This window comes from Hesperophylax consimilis, chromosome 4 (assembly GCF_061612785.1).
Source record: "Hesperophylax consimilis isolate HC1 chromosome 4, BYU_Hcon_1.0, whole genome shotgun sequence".
Taxonomy (NCBI): domain Eukaryota; kingdom Metazoa; phylum Arthropoda; class Insecta; order Trichoptera; family Limnephilidae; genus Hesperophylax; species Hesperophylax consimilis.
In genome coordinates, this window is record NC_142839.1 from 22,813,232 (window position 1) to 22,834,748 (window position 21,517).

Below are 21,517 nucleotides of genomic sequence, written 5' to 3' on the forward strand. Positions count from 1 at the left end.
ACTACAAAATGGTTTAGGTATATAATTTTTAGTTTAGGTAACACAACTAAACACAAAGCTGTCTCAGCCGATTAGTTTAGCTAGAATACCTGAATCGTTAAGCTGTCATAAATACAGTTTAGGTAACACAACTAAACACAAAGCTGTCTCAACCGATTAGTTTAGCTAGAATATCTGAATCGTTAAGCTGTCATAAATACAGTTTAGGTAACACAACTAAACACAAAGCTGTCTCAACCGATTAGTTTAGCTAGAATATCTTAATCGTTAAGCTGTCATAAATACAGTTTAGGTAACACAACTAAACACAGAAAGCTGTCTCAACCGATTAGTTTAGCTAGAATATCTGAATCGTTAAGCTGTCATAAATAAACTGCTGTTTAGCAAACAGTAGCTAAAAGATCGGCAGTCACCACAGCAACTAAACTGTTTAGTAGATAATTACTGAAAATTTGATAAAAATCGTACCTAAACATTTCTTTCAGTGCATGAAACACCCAAATAAATTGAAAAAATCTTCCGAGAAAAAATAACTGCCGCCGACGGGAATCGAACCTGCAGCCTTCCTATTGTCGGTCGGGGTTTTCAATTTATATGTTTAAGGCTTATAATTATTATTCTTCGTGATTTGTATAAAAACCTGGTCTTTAAAGACCTAAACAACATTAAAGTAATGATCGTTATTTTTAAAAAATAATACTAGTATAATTATGTTCACCTTTGAAATCATACTCAATCATCCGCAGTAATTTACAAGAAAACTGATAATAATTAAAGCTTTCACTGATCATGAACGTCTTGTGAACGAACTTTCACCAAGTTCAACCGAAAACCTTCCGATGACTTCGATCTTTAGAAAAACCCCTTGAAACTGAAAACTTATTTCTATTATCTTCATCAAATAATTTCACTACGAAAAATATCATTGTGAAAAGTGGTCTCAATTTAAGATTAAACTGAAAATCTCTGAATGATGACTTAACTTTCATGAATTAATTAACTATTTTCTTAGGTTTCCAGGGAAATGGTCCATCTAATCAATATATTATTCTACACCTTCAGAGATTTTTTTCCTACTGCATGCCTCCATAGAAATTCAATTTTACATACTATATGTATACCTATTATATCAATTATTTTCGGCGCATGATATCCACCATGAACTTTGGGTCGTATTTAACTGTGAAATTTTTATTTAAAATACACAAAACAGATCATTAACCTACTTGAGTTTAAATGTTTGTAATGTTCAATAATTGTTGTTCAATGAGATTGAAAATTTTGATTAAAGTATTATGAACTCTATTATGGGACAAAACACTATTCAATTGCAGTTAAATGTGGGGAATATAAAATACAAACAACAAATCATTAACGTTACCTACTAGAGTTTAAATTTGTAATGTTCACGAGGAAAAGGTCGATATCGAGAGCAAGGTCATTCGACAAAACCAGCATTCTTCCGACAGGCAATACCAATCAGAGATTAGTTCTGTATGGTAACGCCCTTTTGGAAAACCATTTTTTTTTTAACTATATTTTTTTGTGTTTTCCGTAGCATCTATTCTAATTCTAGTACTTCAAAATTGATATCATAAATTACCAATACATTAACATATTCAATATTACTTCCTCCTCTTGAGTTGTTTTAACATCACCGTGAACACGTTCATACATCTTTTTTACTTTGGTATTTTTCACACCATTGTGAACACGATCATATATGTTATTGATCTAGTAAATTATTTTTTGATATACATACTTTTATGTTTATATACATATTCACTGTTAAACCAATGTTTATCCGAAACCTTACATTTATCCTAGATGCCAATTTTCTACTAATCTGAATTAGTAATATATGTTGTAAGTTAGATTATTTAAACTACGCACATGTCACTTTACTCCTGGATTGATTTTATAGTAATTGATTTATATAGTGCTTAGGTTACAATTGGGAAAGACGTGGAATCTCGCGACACCACGACGTATCCAACATACCACACAGCAAAACAGATGTTCTAGCAGAGCATAGAATGCCAAGAGGAATTTGTTATTGAAGAAATTTTCTAAAATTAATTACATAGTGTCGGTTATTAATTAATACGCGAGTTGTAACTAATTCCTTGATTTTTCATTTAATGACGATTGATAAATAAACGATTCTAATTTGCTTAGATTTGGCGCTTTGGAAAGCGGATTGCATTGGATTATCGACAAGCATTACGGTAGCCAGTGCAACTGATGTGGTGATTTTATCCATTAATTATTGTGTTAAGTATAAAAAGTAATGGCTAACGCAGATTTCGCTCGGTGCTAGAACTTTTCTCTCCACCCGACCAAGTTCGACCTATATGCTCCGAACCGGTTCGCAAGACGCAAACCTCTTACTGTCTATGGTCGGTGTAAAGACTGATTCACATAAATAAGATTGTGCAACGAAAAACACTCTAATTGAAGTATTGCATTATAAACACAATTATATTACGATCGATTTATTAGGTGCTATCCTGATTGACCAAATGTTTTAAACACTAAAACACAATGTTTGAGTTTTTTTAAACTCTTAATCTCACGATGGAAATGATGTCGCAAGCTTTAAATAGTTACGTTGACCTAGAAGATCCAGGCATGCAGAAAAATCTGTGTTATTTTCTTAACATCAGAGCTTAACTTTCGAGAGACGGTGTAGCATATCCAAACGAATTTCAGCTCCATAGATAAGCTATTTTTTCAGAGAGATATAAAAGCTGTGCAAATTTCATGTCGTGTCTACCTCTTCTTGCAAACAGCATTTTTATATATGTTCATTTTGTTTATAGATAGATAATTTTTGTAAGAGTTTTGACATTATTTTGTTTTGAAACAAGTACCTAGTACTTAAATAACTCCCTAAATGATCAAATATTGAATTTTGGCTTGTTTTATTCTAATATCGATGCACAGATAACAATCATGCCTCATGGCACAGCCACTGAGAGTGAGCCGGTCATAACCACGTAACATGCACCAAAAGCTGCACTTGTAACATTATTTTAAAGATCATAACTCATAATCATTACATTCTAGTATCATGAAACATTTAAACTTATCAAATATTTTCGTTTGCAAGTCCCATTAAATTAAATGGTATAAAATTATGCAATATGTACCTAATAGGTAATACATATAGGAATATGTTACGAGCAGAACACTGTTACATTTATTCGAGGGCACGGTTACAGCCCACGTAATGGAGGGGGGATGGGGAACTTTAAAAAATAAATATTTTGGTCCGCTTATCTGTCCTTACATCACTACAACATCAATTTGGGAACCGGATATGGGTGCCGTCGCCTCGGGAACCATTTTTTAGATAACCAATACCTCCGCTATAGGTCACCCGAAGTTGTTCGCTACGTTTGATGACTTAACAGGGGTGCTCGGGTTCATGGGGTGAGGATTGTTAAGGTTTTGACGCGATGCTCACCAGCTGCATAACGGGCCGGATCGAGAAAGTTAAGTTGAAGTAGAACCTTTGACCTCTAGCATTCCAGCATCCCCAAAGGTGACATAGGGTAAAGGCCAGTCAGACTATAGCATCCCCCATTAGGGTTAAGGTTTTCCCAGGTCTTGGTGGCGGGTGCGTCGGCCGACCTTCTGCGTGGCGGGCCGGTTGGGAGATGCTGGTTGAGGGAGACCCTTTACAACCGGTTACCGCTGTCCGGGCCGCTCGATAGTACAGGGGCCCGACCCTCAGGCTCACGACTAAGGGTGGGCTGCCCCATCAGCGAGTGAAAAAACCCCGCCACTGCTGTTGTGCCGGTTCGTGACCGGAGGGGACCCAGCAGCAGCGTTTGGGGCGCATTGGATGCCCTCTCCAGCCGGACTCTCCAAGCTTATCGCCTAGCACCGCAGTGGGTGGGCTGGAACCAAACGCTCATCACTCTTGGACAGCCTGAACCCCAAATTCCTACCCACCCCTCATACCTTTCCTTTCCAGACCTTCCTTTCACCTCATACCCTTACAAAAAAAAAAAACTTAAAATCATGAACCCACAACAAAACAAACTTAACATCGTTACAGCGGCGAGTAGCAGGCGTCCCCGGTGCGGGCCAAAACTGTTGGTAAATTTTGCCAACATTCGCGGCCTGCACACAAATTTAAATTCCGTTAATCACCATCTTTTGTCCCAACGTCCCAACCTTCTTTTCCTATCCGAAACTCAGATAGCCGAGCCGCCAGACTCCTCCTATCTGGACTGCCCGGGCTTTACCCTTGCAAGCAAGTTCCGACTCAAAGGAGGAGTCTGCCTCTATAGTCGAGCTGACGTCAACTGTGTACGACTATTGAGTCTGGAAAACTCCAGATTCGACGTAATGTGGGTGCGCGTCAATCTTGCCAGTGCGGCAAGATTCTACGCATGTCTATACCGCTCACCGAACCATAGCGAATCAGACACTTCCGAACTCTTCAAACATTTGAGGGATACTATTGATGATCTCTTGCCTCGCTACCCTTCGGCCGAGTTTATTGTGGAAGATATCAGAGTGGAAGATACTACCAGTATCGCCCTGGTGTAAGACCACCATTCAGAATTGAAACGTTGCTCCAAATGGTTTTAGCCGTGTTTAGTGACTAGATCTGAATAGCCAGGTACTTCCCCACCTTCCTCTTTCCCTTCCCCACTTACCTTCAGCCTCACAACATCCCCCAATTTGGGATGCCATAGTCTCACTGGCTCCAGACGGGAGCAGTTGGGACTCTTGTGAGGTATTCACTATAAAAAAAAAAAAAAAAAAATTGTTCGGGGGGACTTCAATGTTCATAACGAACCATGGTTGAAGTTCTCATGCCCAACGGACTCGGCTGGCCGACAGGCGGATTCCTTTGCCATTTGCTACGGATTAGAGCAACTAGTTCAGGAGCCTACAAGGGTTCCTGATGTCCAGACTCACCGCTCCAATCTGTTAGACCTATTCTTAACTACTGTGCCACACGGTTATAAGATTGACGTCACAGCGCCTCTGGGATCATCAGGCGGAATTCTTTGCCATTTGCTACGGATTATAGCAACTAGTTCAGGAGCCTACAAGGGTTCCTGATGTCCAGACTCACCGCTCCAATCTGTTAGACCTATTCTTAACTACTGTGCCACACGGTTATAAGATTGACGTCACAGCGCCTCTGGGATCATCTGACCACTGCCTAGTGACGACATCAATCCCCATTTCAACGCTTTTCGGTGGTCAGCTGTTTGTTTTCGGACTTCGGACCCTTCAAGATGTGCCCAGGAGATTGGTTAAGTCATCAAATCGGCGATGGATGGCTTCATACAATCGACTACTAAAGAAACTGGTGTGGGCTCAAAGCTGTGGTTCAGTCGACAATGCTCGGAAGCAGTTCGACGAAAAAACGCGGCTTACCGAGCCTACAACACATCTCGAACGCCCGAAAGCAGATCAGCATACAACAAATCGGCAAAGGAATGCAAGAGAATCATTAATAGGTCAAAATTCGAACACGACCTGCAGATCAGCAAAAAGCTGGCTGCCTGCCCGCGTGGCAGCAGAGCATTCTGGTCGCTTGCGGGCTCAATAGGTCGGAATTTTTGCAAACCTAGTTTGCCACCTCTTACCAGACCTGACGGCTCACTAGCAAACACCGCCACCGAAAAGGCTAACTTATTAGGGAAAATGTTTGCGGAAAACTCGACCCTCGGTGACGGAGGTGCTGTTCCGCCGTCGGTTCCTCACTGCGGCTTGTGATGTTTTGGACACTCACATAAAATAAACGAAACGAACGTGCTCAAAAAAAATTTTTGTTTAGACAACGACGGGAGATTTATGGACAGACAGGCCTGGAGTAAACACATTCACACGGGACAGGGCGCAGGGACGGGCAGTCAGGTTTGGAACTTGAGTGCGTTGACAGCTCCATGAAATCGATACAAATGAGAAGTGTTGTGTGAAATTGCAGTGAATTAGTGGATCCAGATGGTGTTAATAGTATTGTGGAATTTTGAACTAAAGTGAAAGATTATTGATCCGGTGCTTGTGTGAAGTGAAAGTGGTTCGACTCAGTGAGAAAACAATTAATAATAATGACAATAATAATAATTGGATAATTTGTAGAGCGCCGTTTTGTAAAAACCCACCTCAGGGGCGCCCGGTGTTGTGCAATCGCGATTGTGTTGATTTAAATGTGTAGTTCAAACTAAATTACTTGTCTTAAAAACATGAAAATAATAATAATAATGATCGCGTTTTTAAAACAGAGTGACCGTATATAAAGGCAGCAAGTTTTAATCGGGCTAGGTTATTGATTTGGCGAGATGGCATTCTATCCACGGAGACCGAAAAACCAGAGAATCAAATAGATTATTAACTGTGGGTTCGAATCCTAACAGATTAGGGAGGTACAATTTTATTTACAGGAATATTTAATTACCCTTTTATAAGCGTAGGGAGGAGGTCGAAAATTAAAGTGATTTAGCTATATAGTGTAACCAGGTAAGCTTCACGCTGAGAATGAGAGGTGGCTAACTGGGTGAGTTTTTATATTATTTATAAAATTTCAGAGGACCTTTTTAAAAGACGGATACAACCGAGGTACAGGAACTAAGTTTACGACACCTGCCGCCCAAATAATGTTATCATTAACAGGGATGTGCTAGGCGAACCGTCGATCAGCTGTGAGCGAGAGACGAGTCAACGACCTTTTCATATATAGGACAAGACGCAGGTACAGTCAGTCAAAGGGGAAGTTTTGCTAGCGTATGCCGTCCCGAATTGAAAGCGATCGGATGCAACCAGACGGAACAAAATGAAAACTTTTCTTCTGTTATTTGACTTTCTAATTTAATACTTTTCATCTATTATTTGACTTTCTAAGTTACGAATTGGGATGCACAAAAACAAATCTAAAGTCGAAAGAGGGAGATGGTAATCTCCGAAATAAAACTACCAACCGAACAACTTTTCTCAACAGGTACCTTTCGAGAGGTAGGCAGCCTCTTTAAATTAAATGCAAAAAATCAAACCAATTATCCGTTTATACCTTACCTGAGAGGATAGGTATTCAGTAGGAGTTACCCATACCTAATACACGAGGATGCTAGTAACCTCATAAAATAAATACTGGAACCAAATATTAAAATACAGACAGTCCTCATCCCAAATTTGGCATATCGAGTAGACCTTACATATATCTCACATAATAATTGGCTGAATGGGTAGGCACACAACCTATCGTTAATAAGCGGGCAAAATGTCGACAAGATCGTCGTGTGTTATCTATGTATTGACCTAGAAAGGGATGTAAATCCCCGACGACGTGGGAGTTACAACGTTTTCTAGAGGTGGCACGTAACCTAGGACCTTACGTGTCACATTTTCGCGACTAGATTCGTGATAAAGGGATGTTATGGTTTTCCCCTTCTACACTCAGTAAAGTAGTTTATCCTGGAGGTGTTTGAGATTGGGGCAATTCTGAAATTGGTGAAGAGACCTGGTTTTCTTTATTCTGGCGTGAAGGTTGCCGATTTGGAACAAGGGGAGACCCGGCCGGTTGTGATATCCAGACACGCAGATATCGATCGCCTTGCTCAAATTATCATCCATCAGTTTTGTTTGGTAAGAGGAGGAGTCAATCTTAGCTTGAAAAAAAATTCATTTCCTTTCCTCTCCTTCCCCTCCCAAAATATATACATGGATGGCGCCGACAACTAACACTATAAACTTATCGTATGTATATCACATATATAAAATCTAACACTTTATTATATTCACATTACCCTACGATAGGTAGAATCGAGTAGCTAGTGGGGGGGAGCAGGCGACTTAGAAGATAAGGTTTATAAAATGGTTTTAAAACACAGCGGTAATGGATTCAACTCACTCTATCTCAAAAGAACCAAGGGATACCACACATACATAAATAACTAGGTTTCTAAACCGAGAAACAAAAACCCAACACAACGTTCGGTGAAGCCTTTTTATACTGAACCGTCACGTGAAATGAGTGCGTTCAAGGTCGTACGTCACGTAGACAAACTAGGATGTACACACTTGAAGGGGTGTGAAATAAAGAAAAGACGGCAGGGAGGACCTTCCTACCCCGGATATATATATAACCAAAGCCTTAAGGAAAAGTTTGAAGTAGAAAGGGCAGATCATGACAGGCTTCTACATCAAAAAGCTGAGGATCCGGCATCGGAATGTACTCCACGTTATACGGGGGCTCGATGTTAATAAAGCTAGTGGACCTGATGGAATACCTGCCCTGGTATTGCAGAGGTGTGCTGCGGAAATAGTTCCAGTTTTGACAAAGCTCTTCAAAATGTCCCTGAAGTGTGGCACTGTGTCCTCTGGTTGAAAAAAAGCGGTCATTCACCCAATTCCCAAGAAAGGTGACCGCTCCAACCCGGCCAACTACCGCCCCATAGCGATCACATCAGTTCTGTCCAAAGTGATGGAACTTGTGATCAACGACAAACTGCTCACATACCTCGAGAAGAACAAAATTATCAACGACCGTCAATACGGATTCCGGCGGAACCGCTCATGCGGTGATCTTCTCGCGTATGTGACGCATGTTTGGGGGCGGTGCCTGGAACGTCACGGTGAGACCCAAACGGTCGCACTAGACATATCCAAGGCCTTCGACCGGGTCTGGTACCGAGGACTTGTCAACAAATTGCCTTCTCACGGACTTCCCGCATCCCTGTGTACGTGGATTGCTGACTTTTTAAGGGATAGGTCGATTCAGGCGGTTGCTGACGGTTTCACCTCTTCCTCGCACTCTATAAATGCTGGCGTCCCACAGGGATCGGTTCTGTCTCCGACTTTGTTTTTGTTGCACATCAATGACCTTTTGACATATGCACCGATTCATTGCTACGCGGATGACAGTACAGTTCATGATAGCTTTTTGTTTGACAAGCCCCCAAAGGGCACACAAACTCCAACGGCTCGGAGGGCTTTGAAGCAGAGAATGGACGGTTATCTCGAGAGTATTTCCTCCTGGGGTAAAAATAATCTCGTCGAATTTAATGTTTCAAAGACCCAATCCTGTCTGATTACGTCTAAAGGGGATCCAAATGACAATCTAGTCTCCTTCAACGGAAGCAATCTTCAGAACAGGCCTTCCATTGATATGCTTGGTGTAACTATAAGTGACCAGCTCAGGTACGGGGGCTCCATCGAAGCCAGAGTAAAGCTGGCCTCTTAGAAGCTGGGCGTACTGTACAGGGCCCGCAGATACTTTAATAGTACACAACTGCTGACCCTGTACAAATCGCAAGTGCGCCCTACTCTCGAATTTGGCAGCCATCTCTGGTCCGGAACCCCTAAATACCTGAAAAAAACCCTTGACTCTGTGCAAAAACGGGCGGTCCGTTTGATAGATTCCCCAATCTTAACAAACGGACTGCAATCTTTAGAGCACAGGCGTCAGGTATGTGTCCTTGTCCTATCTGTCCTTGTTCTATCGGTATTACAATGGAAGATGCTCTGAGGAACTAGCGTCATTGATCCCTTCGGCACCGGTGCGTAGTCGGGATACACGCCAAACGCGCGCCCAACATTTGTACACGGTTGACATTTGTCACATGAGAACGGGTCGCTTCTACGATTCGTTCTTAAGTTCAACAGCTCGGCTGTGGAACGAACTGCTGGCCTCTGTATTTCCTCCCTCCTACAACATGGGACTCTTCAAGACCCATGTTCACTCCTTCCTCTCCACAAAAATACCCTCCACACAGCATCCCCAAAGATGACATAGGCCCTGAGGGAAATTATTTTCTTCAGGGCCTCCTGTGTGGAGTTAATATAAAAAAAAAGAAAAAAAATCCTCAATTGGGGTATGTTTTGAAGTTGAAGGAGTGGGGGATGGAGATGGGCAAGAGGAGGGTGTGAAAGTACCTGGCTATTCAGATCTGGTCACCAAACACGGCTAAAGCCATTTCGAGGAAATGTTTCAATACTGAATGGTGGAAAACCTGGGCTATATTGAGAGTATCTTCCTATACGAATTGTGACGCAAAAATACCTCATATAATTTTTAATGATTTATTCTTGAAATACCAAATATTAATCATATAAAATTTACTTGCGCACGCCGGGATTTGAACCGGCGACCTCCGGATTGCCAGTCGACAGCCTCGACCAATTAATGAGTTAATTTTAAAAATAATGACGTGAGATAAGTGTAAATAGAATTATTGTTTTTTCCAGGAATGTAATCTTTGAGCACTATTGTTTTTTTTTTTCAGCGAAATACTAAGAGCGATGGGGGATAGATAGTAGTATAGTCCTATTATTTTTCATTTCATTCCGAGTTTTGTAAGGGAAGGTTGTATTTGAAAATTTATTTAAAATTTAGACATACACATAAGCATATGCAATAATTTCTAGTCAAACTGAGAAAATTAAGAAAATCTTTTTAAAAAATAGTCATAAAATGTTAAAGTAAAAAGAAAAGGTGTCAAAACTTTGGAAGTAGTTTCTTCAATTAGATTTGCTCTATTGGAAAGGAATACCTTTCAAATTTACATTATAAGAAAAAAGCTTGATAATTTGCAACTTGGCGAGATTGATTTATCAAGTTATTCCAAAAAATTTTAACATTTTTTTTCAAATACCCATGCTATTGGAGATTCACCACGGTTCTTAATATTACCTAAACAAGTTTCTAAAAAGTAAATAATATAGTTTCAATATAATATTAACTTCGTAAAGGATAAAATGGTTGGCACGTTACTATAATCAGATACTATAAAAACTACAATGAAATGCATCTAAAAAAATCTTTTAGGTTATGACGAGAGTTGTCTAATAAGGAAAAATCCATTGAATTTGCAAATTTTTCAATCTGTAACTGCCCATTTTTCGCACGTTTGAAATGTAATATTACTCAACGCATTTCAAATAATAAGTCGTTAGTGTTACTTTACGGGAAGTATTGCCAATACTAAATAACAAAACTGTTTATTTATATCAAGCATAACAAGTAACAAGGACACATGGCCAACTGCTAACAATAACAACCTACATATAGAAAAAAAATCGTGACAAAGACTGAACTACATTCGTGTATTACAATGTTGCACGCAGACAGGACTTCTGAAATAAATATCTTAAGCACAGATTGAAATTAGATATCTGAAATTTCTAGGTGAACCAAAATAAAGCTTGTAACATCGCCCGTAGATATTTAAAATATTCATTTTTGGCTTCAAAACTAAAAAACAAAACAAACCTTATATGTTTTATTCTTTAAATTTTAATAAGAAAAATAATGCTCCAAGACAAATTTCAAATTATTGAATTAATTTGTTTCTTTTTCTTTCTTGCAAGTAAAGTCAAGAAATTCAATCAAACTGAGAAAATTTTATCTCGGTTACTATTATAGGTAATATGCAATTGAAATGCTAAAGCGATACCGGATAGCAAAGTTAGTTACGTAATGTAAATCATTTGCTCTGAGAGACGATTTGCGGAAGAATCTTCTAATTATTGTAAATCTAGTCGCTAGTGACTGAACTCATAAAGGGGATATTTCGATTCTAAATATGCTTTGGTCATTAAATAATTGTCAATTACGATTTCTGAATGATCGCAAAATGTCTCAGCAATTTGAGCAGCCGTCTTTCGGCTTAGCAGCGCAGAAATTAAATGATATTTTATTACGATATCATGTAGGCAGGTACTCCCTACTTATTGATGTATCACTTTTGAAATGTAACCATTCATGACATTCTGTAATCGTATGTGCCCAATTATCGATAAGTAAATTCGTTCGTTAGATACGAAATGATTGTATAATAATAATAATAATAATATCTTTATTTAGGAAAGTTTACACATTACAACTATACATACATATTAAGGTGTACATTAATTTGTAACTTTTATATTTTAGGTTATAAATTTAACAAAAATTAAGAACTATTTATACAAACATAATATTTTGAAGGTAAATAGAAAATAAAAGCACAGTTGTGGTTTCTCAAATACCGCCTCACTAGGCTAGCCTGTGTTAAGGCAGAATTATTTGTGTTAGTTCCTAATACCATTGAACATACCTATACTTGTATTAAGAAGTATTCGCTCAATAATGTGGTGGTAATGTAGTGACTTCAATAACTGCAAATTTGGGTGAATGCACCGGTAAAGGCCCTATTCTTATTTTTAATCCAAATTTTTACATTATCTTTGAAATTTTTTTGTGAATCACATTGTTTTATGCTGTCTGGAAGAATGTTGTAGAGTCTTGTCGCAAAGTATTTAAAATTTCGTTGACCAAACGTAGTATGTGTTTTCGGAATTTGTAATAAGATTTTGTTATTGCTTCGAGTACATCGTGTATTTGAACTTTTTATGTAGTAATTATTTATATTTGAGTATAGATGAGTTAAGATAGTTTTTGCATATAGCTGCCGAACATCGAATACATTCATAATATTAAAAATTAGATTTGAGTCTGTAATTATAGGTAGCCTTAGAATTATTTTTAAAATTGTTTTCTGAGCCTTTATGATTGGGTCTAGTGCAGATGAAGTGCCGCCTCCCCATGCTATGATACCATACTCAATAATAGATTGGCAGACTGCAAAATAAATCATTTTCAGGTCTTGAAAGCCGAGAAAGTTTCGTATGATTCTAAAAAAGTGCATGGTTTTTCTAATTTTGTTTGCAATTATTTGGGTATGAAGGTTCCATTTGAGATATGGATCAATGGTGAGGCCGAGGTACTTCATCTGAGTAGAGCGCTCAATGTAGGGGCACTGACAACATTCATCGGAATTCAAACACGAGTGTATTCTGATGGAGGCATCATCAGGAGGTTGACCAGTAATATTAATACTAGGTGTGACATATTTAGTTTTCTCTGTGTTCAGTGTGAGCGTGTTTATATCCAACCATTTTTTTACCATGCTTATGTCCGTTTCAGCTTTTTTGTAGACAGCTAGCCAAGTGTCAGCTTCAAACAGTAAGACGGTGTCATCGGCAAAACTAACGATTTTCCCCTGAATATTAATGTTGCATAAGTCGTTAATATACAACAGGAACAAAGACGGACCTAATATACTACCTTGTGGTATACCGTAGTTAGATGAACAAGTGTTGCTAAGTATGTTATTTATTTTAACTTGTTGCTTGCGCTCATTAAGGTAACTTTTAAAAAAGTTAAGTTCGTTTCCCGTAATACCGATTTGTTCAAGTTTGTTTATTAATTTACTGTGTGATATTATATCAAAGGCTTTGGAAAGATCTAAGAAGATTGAAATACATTTTTTCCTTTTATCAAGGTGTTTTACAATGAAATCTGTGACAGCGGCAATAGCGTCCGAGGTGCTCTTGTTTTCTTGAAACCCGTATTGATTTTCTGAGATCAGTTTATGGCTCACGAGGAATCTTACCAGCTGTGAGTTGATGACTTTTTCAAATACTTTTGATAGGCTTGTTAGTAGGGTTATTGGTCGGTAATTATTTATATCAGTCTTGTTTCCTGTTTTATGTATAGGAATAACGATACCTTGTTTAAGATTTGAGGGGAAGTGGCCCTGAGTGATACTAAGGTTTATTAAATGTTCTAGGGGCAATGCAATTTCCGTAGACAGCGTTTTCAAGATCTTGGTTGTTATGCCATCAACCCCGGCTGAAGAAGTGATTTTTAGGGAATTGATAATTTTTAGAATCTCTTCTTCTGACACCGTTTGGAAATTGAGTCTTCTGTTGGAGTATTGAAGTCCTCTTTCAGTAGGTTGAACATTCCCATAATTTGGTAGACGAGAAGCAAGATTTGAACCAATATTAATAAAGAAATTATTGATGTAATCCGCAACGACCTTAGGATTTTTTGATGTGTCAATAATTTTTCCATCAATGCAGAGTTTTTGTATGTCCTGTTTGTCTTTGGCATATTGAGTATTTGTGGCTTCTCTTAGAATTTGCCATATTTTTTTGGGATCGTTATTGCTTCCTTTGATTTTGTCTCCATAGTAGATTTCTTTTGCCTTTCTAATGACTTCCCCGCACGTATTTCTGTATCTTTTATAGATGTTTAATGAGATTACGTCGTAAGGATTGTCTTTCACTTTTTTGTGTAGTGCATTTCTTCTGCGAATGCAGTTGATGATTGAATGACTTATCCATGATTTCAAGGGTTTAATTTTGTTTGGAATTTTTTTTGACAAAGTTGTGGTATTATTACTTAATTCATTTTTCAAAAAGTCAACAAAATATCTCCATGCATCATCTGAGTTTTTTATTTGGAAAAGCTCTTGCCAAGATTTATTTTTAATTGAGGTTTTTAAATTTTCAAAGTTAATATTATTGTATATAAGAGACTGATCTCGTCTATTTTGTGTGGTGTTGGATTGCAAAGTGAAGATTGTTGTGTAATGATCTGTAATTGTTGATTTGTAAATGATGCTTTTGTTTTGTTTATTAGTTTTGACCATTATGTGATCAATACATGAACTTGATTCATTGACTATTCTTGTTGGTGTATTGATGGTACTAATTAATCCATGGAATTCTAACATGTTCAGGTAGTCGTGACATTGGTGATGTGGATTATTTGGGAGTATGTTGATATTTAAATCTCCCATAATTATCAAATTTTTAGTATGGGAAAGATTGGATAATATGCTATTAAGACTGTTTAGAAATGGTGTGATATTACGATTCGAAGGAGAGCGGTAAATTGCTAGAATGCAAGTGTCATTATTGTATGTTATTTGCAAACAGTTCGCGCCAATAATGTCTATTTCCGTTACAATGGGGTTAAGATCATTTTTTGTGTATACGACGACTCCATCGTTCTGGCTATCATGTTTTGTCGAATTGAACGAAGAGTAGTGATTTATTAATTTTGGAGTATAAATGTTTGACAACCAACATTCCGTGAGAATAATTATATCGAAGTCTATATTAAGGTGGTTAAGCTGTATCTGGAGTTCATTAAAGTTTTTATTAATTGACCTAATATTTTGATGCATAATTGTAGTGTTTTTTACCTCTGCTATAAGGTATTTGCAAATTTTGGCATCTGAAGTAGTAAAAGGGTTGATTTGATAACCATGTTCTGCATGTACGCGATTAAAGTTAATAGCCATTATAAAATTTATAATAAACAAAAAAAAGAATTGTTTAGTTCCCTTGAATGAGAGCTCCACTAATCCGTGGCCATCACTGGGGGTTTCAACCTTTTATTGCTAGTGCAGGAGTTCATTATTGTTACAGTGCGAAAATAAGCATAAAAGATATGACTCACCAATATTGGGGGAAACGACCCAGTGAATGACCGGTAAAAGTTGGACTCTCAATCAAAGAAATTAATCAATTCTTTTAAGATCATCCGAATGTTTGATGTAGTGTATTTGCCTGTCGCCGTCATTTTTCCTAATCATTATTTTACAGTCTTTGTACCAGACATATTTGAAGCCCATTTCTTTTGCCTTTGTTTTAGACCTCCACAGAAGATCTTTGAAATAGGGACCAAGGATTTCACCAACAAAAATCTTCTGGAATCCGTTTCCTTGTGTTGTAATTGTATTAAGTTGCCTTTTGTTCAGTAGAATTTGTCGTCTTTTTTGGGGGTTAGTAAATCTGACGTGGAGTTTTGGGGGAACTCCAGGTCGTCGGTCCGGAATTTTCTTGATGTCGAGGATGTCATCGCTTTTTAATTCGATTCCTGAGACTGCGGCCACCCTTTTAATAATTTCTGCAGGCTGCTCACCCTCTTTTACTTCGATCCCAGTAAATTCAAGGGTGTCTTCATGAGTTACTTGCTCCACTTCTGCCAGTCTGACTTCCAGGTTCTTTATTATTCTGTCTTTTTCCGTTAGCTCCTTTCTCATTAATTCAACTTCCGAAACCAGTTTGATAATGGTCTCCATCTTAAGATGAATGTCATCGTACTGACGGCTGATGAAGTCCCTTGTGTTTCTGGTTTCTTGATTTTCGTCATCTATTTTCTTTATTATTGCTTGTTTAAATACTTCCAATTTTTTTTCCATTTTCATCTCCATTTTCTCCAGGAGATTATCGAAATTTAAAACGTAGGGCTCAGATGAAAGGTTAGCAGCTGTCGATTGTCCTTTGCTTCTCAGATTTTTTTCTGAATTTGCCATTTTGGTTGACTCTGTGGGTCAAACACTGCCTCTATTACCCTTTTGGTTGACTTGCGATGTACTGATAATTTTTCGATTTTAAACTATTGATAATTATTTAATCACTGGTCAATCACTGACAAATCAAACACTGAATTAGTAAAACTAACAATTCTCATCGGATTTGACACATCCACGGGGAAATTTACTCGCTGTACCAGATTGTTAACTATTTATTTCGGGAGCAGATCAAAACACAGCTGTCACTCGATTATAGGTATTGTTGTATTGTATGTAACCAGTTTTGTTTTTTTTTCGAGATAAAGCTGTATGCATTTATAACAATAATTTTATTCACACATCTATTCAATTGAAAGAAAATATAGTTACTGTATAAGGTAATATTCGCACAATTACGCACCTTGAATGTTAAATTTTTATTCATAGTTCTAAAAAAATTTGATTCTAATTGAAGCAAAGTTTTAGAAATTGAGACATTGATTTCAAATCAATTGCTGGTTTCTTTGGAAATCCACGACAATCAGATTATCTTCCAATTTCAAATGACGAAATAATAAGAGTTCAACTGGCGGCAATTTTATGTTATTTTATCTTGGTTTCATTGTTTCAAAATATGAAAATTTATTATTCCGACAGAAAAGCCAGGATATGAAATCAAACTGACAGAGTGTCATTGGTTTTGGAGTTAGGTTGCTACCCTGAATTACATCTTACTTTAACTAAATCTGTTTCATATCTCTGAGAAGGTGTTTTTCTTGCGATGAGACACTTTCATTGTTATTTAAGTGTGTTGAACACTCTGAAACAATCGTCATAAGAAGTACGAACTGACTTCATCCCACTGTTTCTTTACAAAGAAATTAGATTTGAATTTCCAAAAACACATAAACACCGAGATGTTACGAGTGTGTACCGATCAGTGTGACGAGAGACTTGATGGCTCTTGGGTCTCTTTGACTAGATGTAACGTAATGATAGTAAAAACAGCATTTGAATTCACCCATAGCATACGTCATTCACATATTGTAAGCTCTTTGGAAATTGAATATAATGATTAGGTTTGTTGCTAACAATATGATTAAATGATTATATATAAGTCAGTAAATAGTTAAACAAACCGCACGCGTCTTCAAAATATGGAGAAAGCAGTGAATAATCGAATATTGGAGAATTCCTTTTTCATTTATGTTACTCAGAGACATGTTTATTTCATCAGAAGCGTAACATTATCCTGTAATTAGTCAGAATATCCTGGTGGTATTTTATAGGTGCGTAAAGGATTGAGGAAAATGATTGCATTGAATGAGCTAACAATTTCCGCGAAATAATTGAGTATAACGTCATTTAGCAGCAGTTTATTGAACAAGCCAGACCGCTGTGTCTGCCGGGATCGCTGAACAAAGCACACAATATCTCTGGATTCTCGAGCGAGGTGATCGAACCAACACATTAAATACCTACATAGTTTCTTGAAACTGCAGCCGAGCAGCAACCAACCGAGTAATAATCGATTTTCCATCTCTAAACAGATTGTCGTTGTACCTCCCAGAAAGCTATTGGCACTTCCGTGGTGTACTGCTCTCCTGATAATTGAGAATATGCTACGTACACTACGGAGTGGCGGTACTACGCGCCACTCCAGGCCGCCGCGCAGAAAAGTAAAGTCCGAAAGTAATGTAACGTTTTACAGCGCAGTACATTGCGAGACTTTTCTGCGCGGCGGCCTGGAGCGGCATGTGATACCGCCGCTCCGAAGTGTACGTAGATTTTAGAAAGATGACCTGGCGCAAATTTTACTTTTTTATTATAATCTTAATTCAATTGATTTTCCCTCATTGACTAATTTTTCAACAAAATTGAAAATGCTCGGATTCTGTGTCAAATTTAAATTAATAATTAATTTATGCCTTCATCCAGGAGATAGTAAACCACAACTGATGATCACAATGATGTTAAATAATACTAACCTGTTTGAAGATTTGGGAGATTAGGTAAGGTCACTCGAATTTCTTTATAGGGACGAAGAGGAATGCGTAATAAATATATCTACAGTAGCTACGCGATATCTTCCACTGAAAAGATAAGTTTGTCGATAAGTTAACGTGATTTTTGATAGTTAAGGCAATTATTTTTTTTTTATATTTCTTTCATCGCAAAGCCAGTGAAATTAATGTCGTCAATTGATCAGCCAATTCAATCAAAGGCTTGAACTGTGAAGTCAAACGGGTATGTAGTTATGTAGTACGTATGTACTCTTGATCGGAATGATTTATAGTGTCCGACAAAGTAGAATTATAGGACGGGAGACCAGTGCCATTCCTAGATTCCTAAGACATCCGTGGCATTGTCGTCATTAAGGTATTTTAAAAAAAGCTACATAATCGTTATAGGGTAAAAATCGAAAATAACATGCAAAAAACCTAAATCTTAATGAAACTACAATTTTTTTTGGCGGTGTCGACATACTTACGATCACACAATCCATGCTCGTATATAGAGCGTATGTGGGGATTGGCTAAATTTGGCAGTAAAAAAGAGGAAGAACGCTGATGGGTTAGGTTAGATTCAGAGGAGCACGCACAATACGAACGTCAGTATGTGGATCACGTCACACAAATTAACATTACTTGCATTTTTCTTTTCAATTGCATGCAGTAACAGTCATAACAATCAAATATCAATAAAAAACTTTAAGCCAAGCTACTTTTCCAATTTAGTAAAAAAATATTATTATTTTCTGCTTTTGATTTTGCTACAAATATTATGATATAGCAAAAGCATTCCAATACGCCTTCTGTTTTAAATATGTGTGTACTCTGTTGTGCGGGATGATTGCATACCGCTACATAAACTTAAAACGCCAAAGTGAGATTAAAGAAATATGAACAATGCAACTATATACAAGTCCTGTTCAAGCGACAAGGGAAAATACGTACTCATAAACCTCTGCCTAAGAGCTGATCTCGCATGTACAATTCACGGTTTATACTGCAGCAACACCTGGATACGTCAGGTGAGAGGGAGACGAGATGACTCAAGCGATGTACGTTGAACTTGCTAAAGGACGATGACTTCACTCGATTCCCTTTCGAGAGGAACAGAGAGAAGATACAAGTGAGAAGATGCAGAGTGAATATAATGCAATACTGAATTGCGACATCTTAATTCGATTACATGAAAACAAATATTTATTTATAATTATACAAGTGCGTTATTTACGAAATGAATAGAGAATAGAGGTGAAAAGATTCATGGTCGTGTATTTTTCTTCTTGTTAATCCGATTATTGCAATTGCAAAATCTTCATCACTCAGTCGAAAAAATATGTAGTTCATAAGACGGCTTTAAATAGAATTATTTGTCATGATTCGACAGGTTGTTAATATGAGTGCATATACTATTTAATTGGAACGATCATTTTAATCTATTCAACAGTTTTCTAATTAACATTTTTTATATCTTGTTCGTCAGCCTTCTGAGGTACAACTGTGGATACGGACGTTTTGCTTTCTTTTGCTTTGTTGCATCTCACTAATCCGAAGACAGCAGTTATCTTAAGGTCGTCAGTCTATCTCATATGTGGGCGACAGCTGTTTTTATTCACCAGTCAAGGATGCCAATAAACGAGGGTTGAATTCTACACGGCATTCAATTATTCAAGTCCTATTTATGTGTGAAAATTTTTACATTCATGTCACACACCTATATGTGGCTTCTAAAACTAACATTTTATTTTTTTTAAATTACGTAGATTGCTATGCTAGGTGTCTCTACAAAACTACATCTTTGTTTGTGACACCAACAAAACTCTCTAACGATGAGCTCTGGCGTTAGGATATTCGCACGTAATGGTATTTCTATAAAAAAAATCTAAATGATTGATAGTCCGGTATTGCTAAAATTGATAAGCTTCCGGATTCTACAACGTAATACTAGAAGTCAGGATTTATTTCAGTAATTTTTCAGAAATTCTTGGACTAACTACCATATTATTTTCAGTAATTTTTCAGAAATTCTGGGACTATATACCATATGTATTCCTCTTTGCCCAGAATACTAAGTCAGTGGACATTTTCAATTTATCTTTAAACAAATATAAAATTTTGTTAATTAAGCAATTCAGTTATGTACAATAAATAATGTATATTTCTTAATATTCATATATAAAAGCTACGAAAATGGGCGTTAACTAATAAATAAATAAATAATTTTTCGTCGAATTTTCTATGGCAACTATTTTCGGCTTGCAACACCTCCATCATGAACTTATTATTGACATCACTCAGACACCATTTTATTAAACCATCCACACCAGTTAGTAAGAGATAATATCATATAAAATATATTCAAATCAAAAGACATCTCGCATATTATTCAGAAACTGCCCGGATAATAATAATATTCAATAAATCAGCAATACTAATTTTTCTCCGTCTGAATAAATTATAATGGTTCAATACCCGTGAATGACTAACTCTCGATTCTTACAGTAAATTGAATTCTTAAAATGAAAATGGATACCGCCATCATTTGTCATTGTTTGCTAATAATATTTAATGACAACACTTCTGAGAAATCTATAACCCGATCAGCATTCTTTGAATCATTTGCAAAATATAATTTACCCAATTTCTCGAAACAAGCTGTCATTAAAAATGGTAAAATATGTTCTATGGACTAAATTTAGTCCATAGAACACTTTTTTTTATAAAGTCGGAAAATTTAAAAAAAAGTGTTTTATGGACTAAATCGTGTTCGTCATGAGTTATAAAGGTACATATAATTTCTGATCGATTTTCCAAAGAACAAAAGTCGAAGCTATCGCAAATCATTGAACACTCAAGAGTATGGATTCCCAATAGTTTGCATTTACAATTATTTATGAGAAGAATATTTTAAAAAGATTATTATTTGTGCTAGCCTTGAAAATTAATACCTTTTCATACATTCAGCAATCAAAAATTAACGATATTTTTAGCTAATCTGGGAATAGGACTTATTCGGAGTGCGATTGGTTTTTTGTCATTAATAAGATGAACAGATTCTTTAAAAAATAAAATCGGGGAAATACTGAAACTTAATGTGTGTCACATTGTCTTTGCCGGAAACTTTACCTCGCATATAATGTTCTGAAGTTTGAAATTCATATAAGTATTGCTATTGCACAAAAAAGTAACAAAGGCACATCCGATCACCAAAATGAGACTCGTCTGGGAGATGATGAAACATGGACAGCGAAAATACGTCCTCGAAATGTGGTGTTTGAAAAATTGCGCAGGATTCCATGGACTGCCAGGCATTCCTTTATAATATCTCGGTCCTGGAAAAGCTAGGTTTCCATAATAGGCTGATCAGCTGTCTATCTACAGCATATTTTAAGATATTTTGGACACGTT

The 21,517-nt window shown here is 37.1% G+C and overlaps 1 protein-coding gene across 1 annotated transcript in view; it reads right to left on the reverse strand.

Moving 5' to 3' along the window:
- Positions 1–21,517, reverse strand: part of Pka-C3 (Protein kinase, cAMP-dependent, catalytic subunit 3) — a 139,217-nt gene that overhangs the window by 54,110 nt on the left and 63,590 nt on the right. The window lies entirely within an intron of this gene.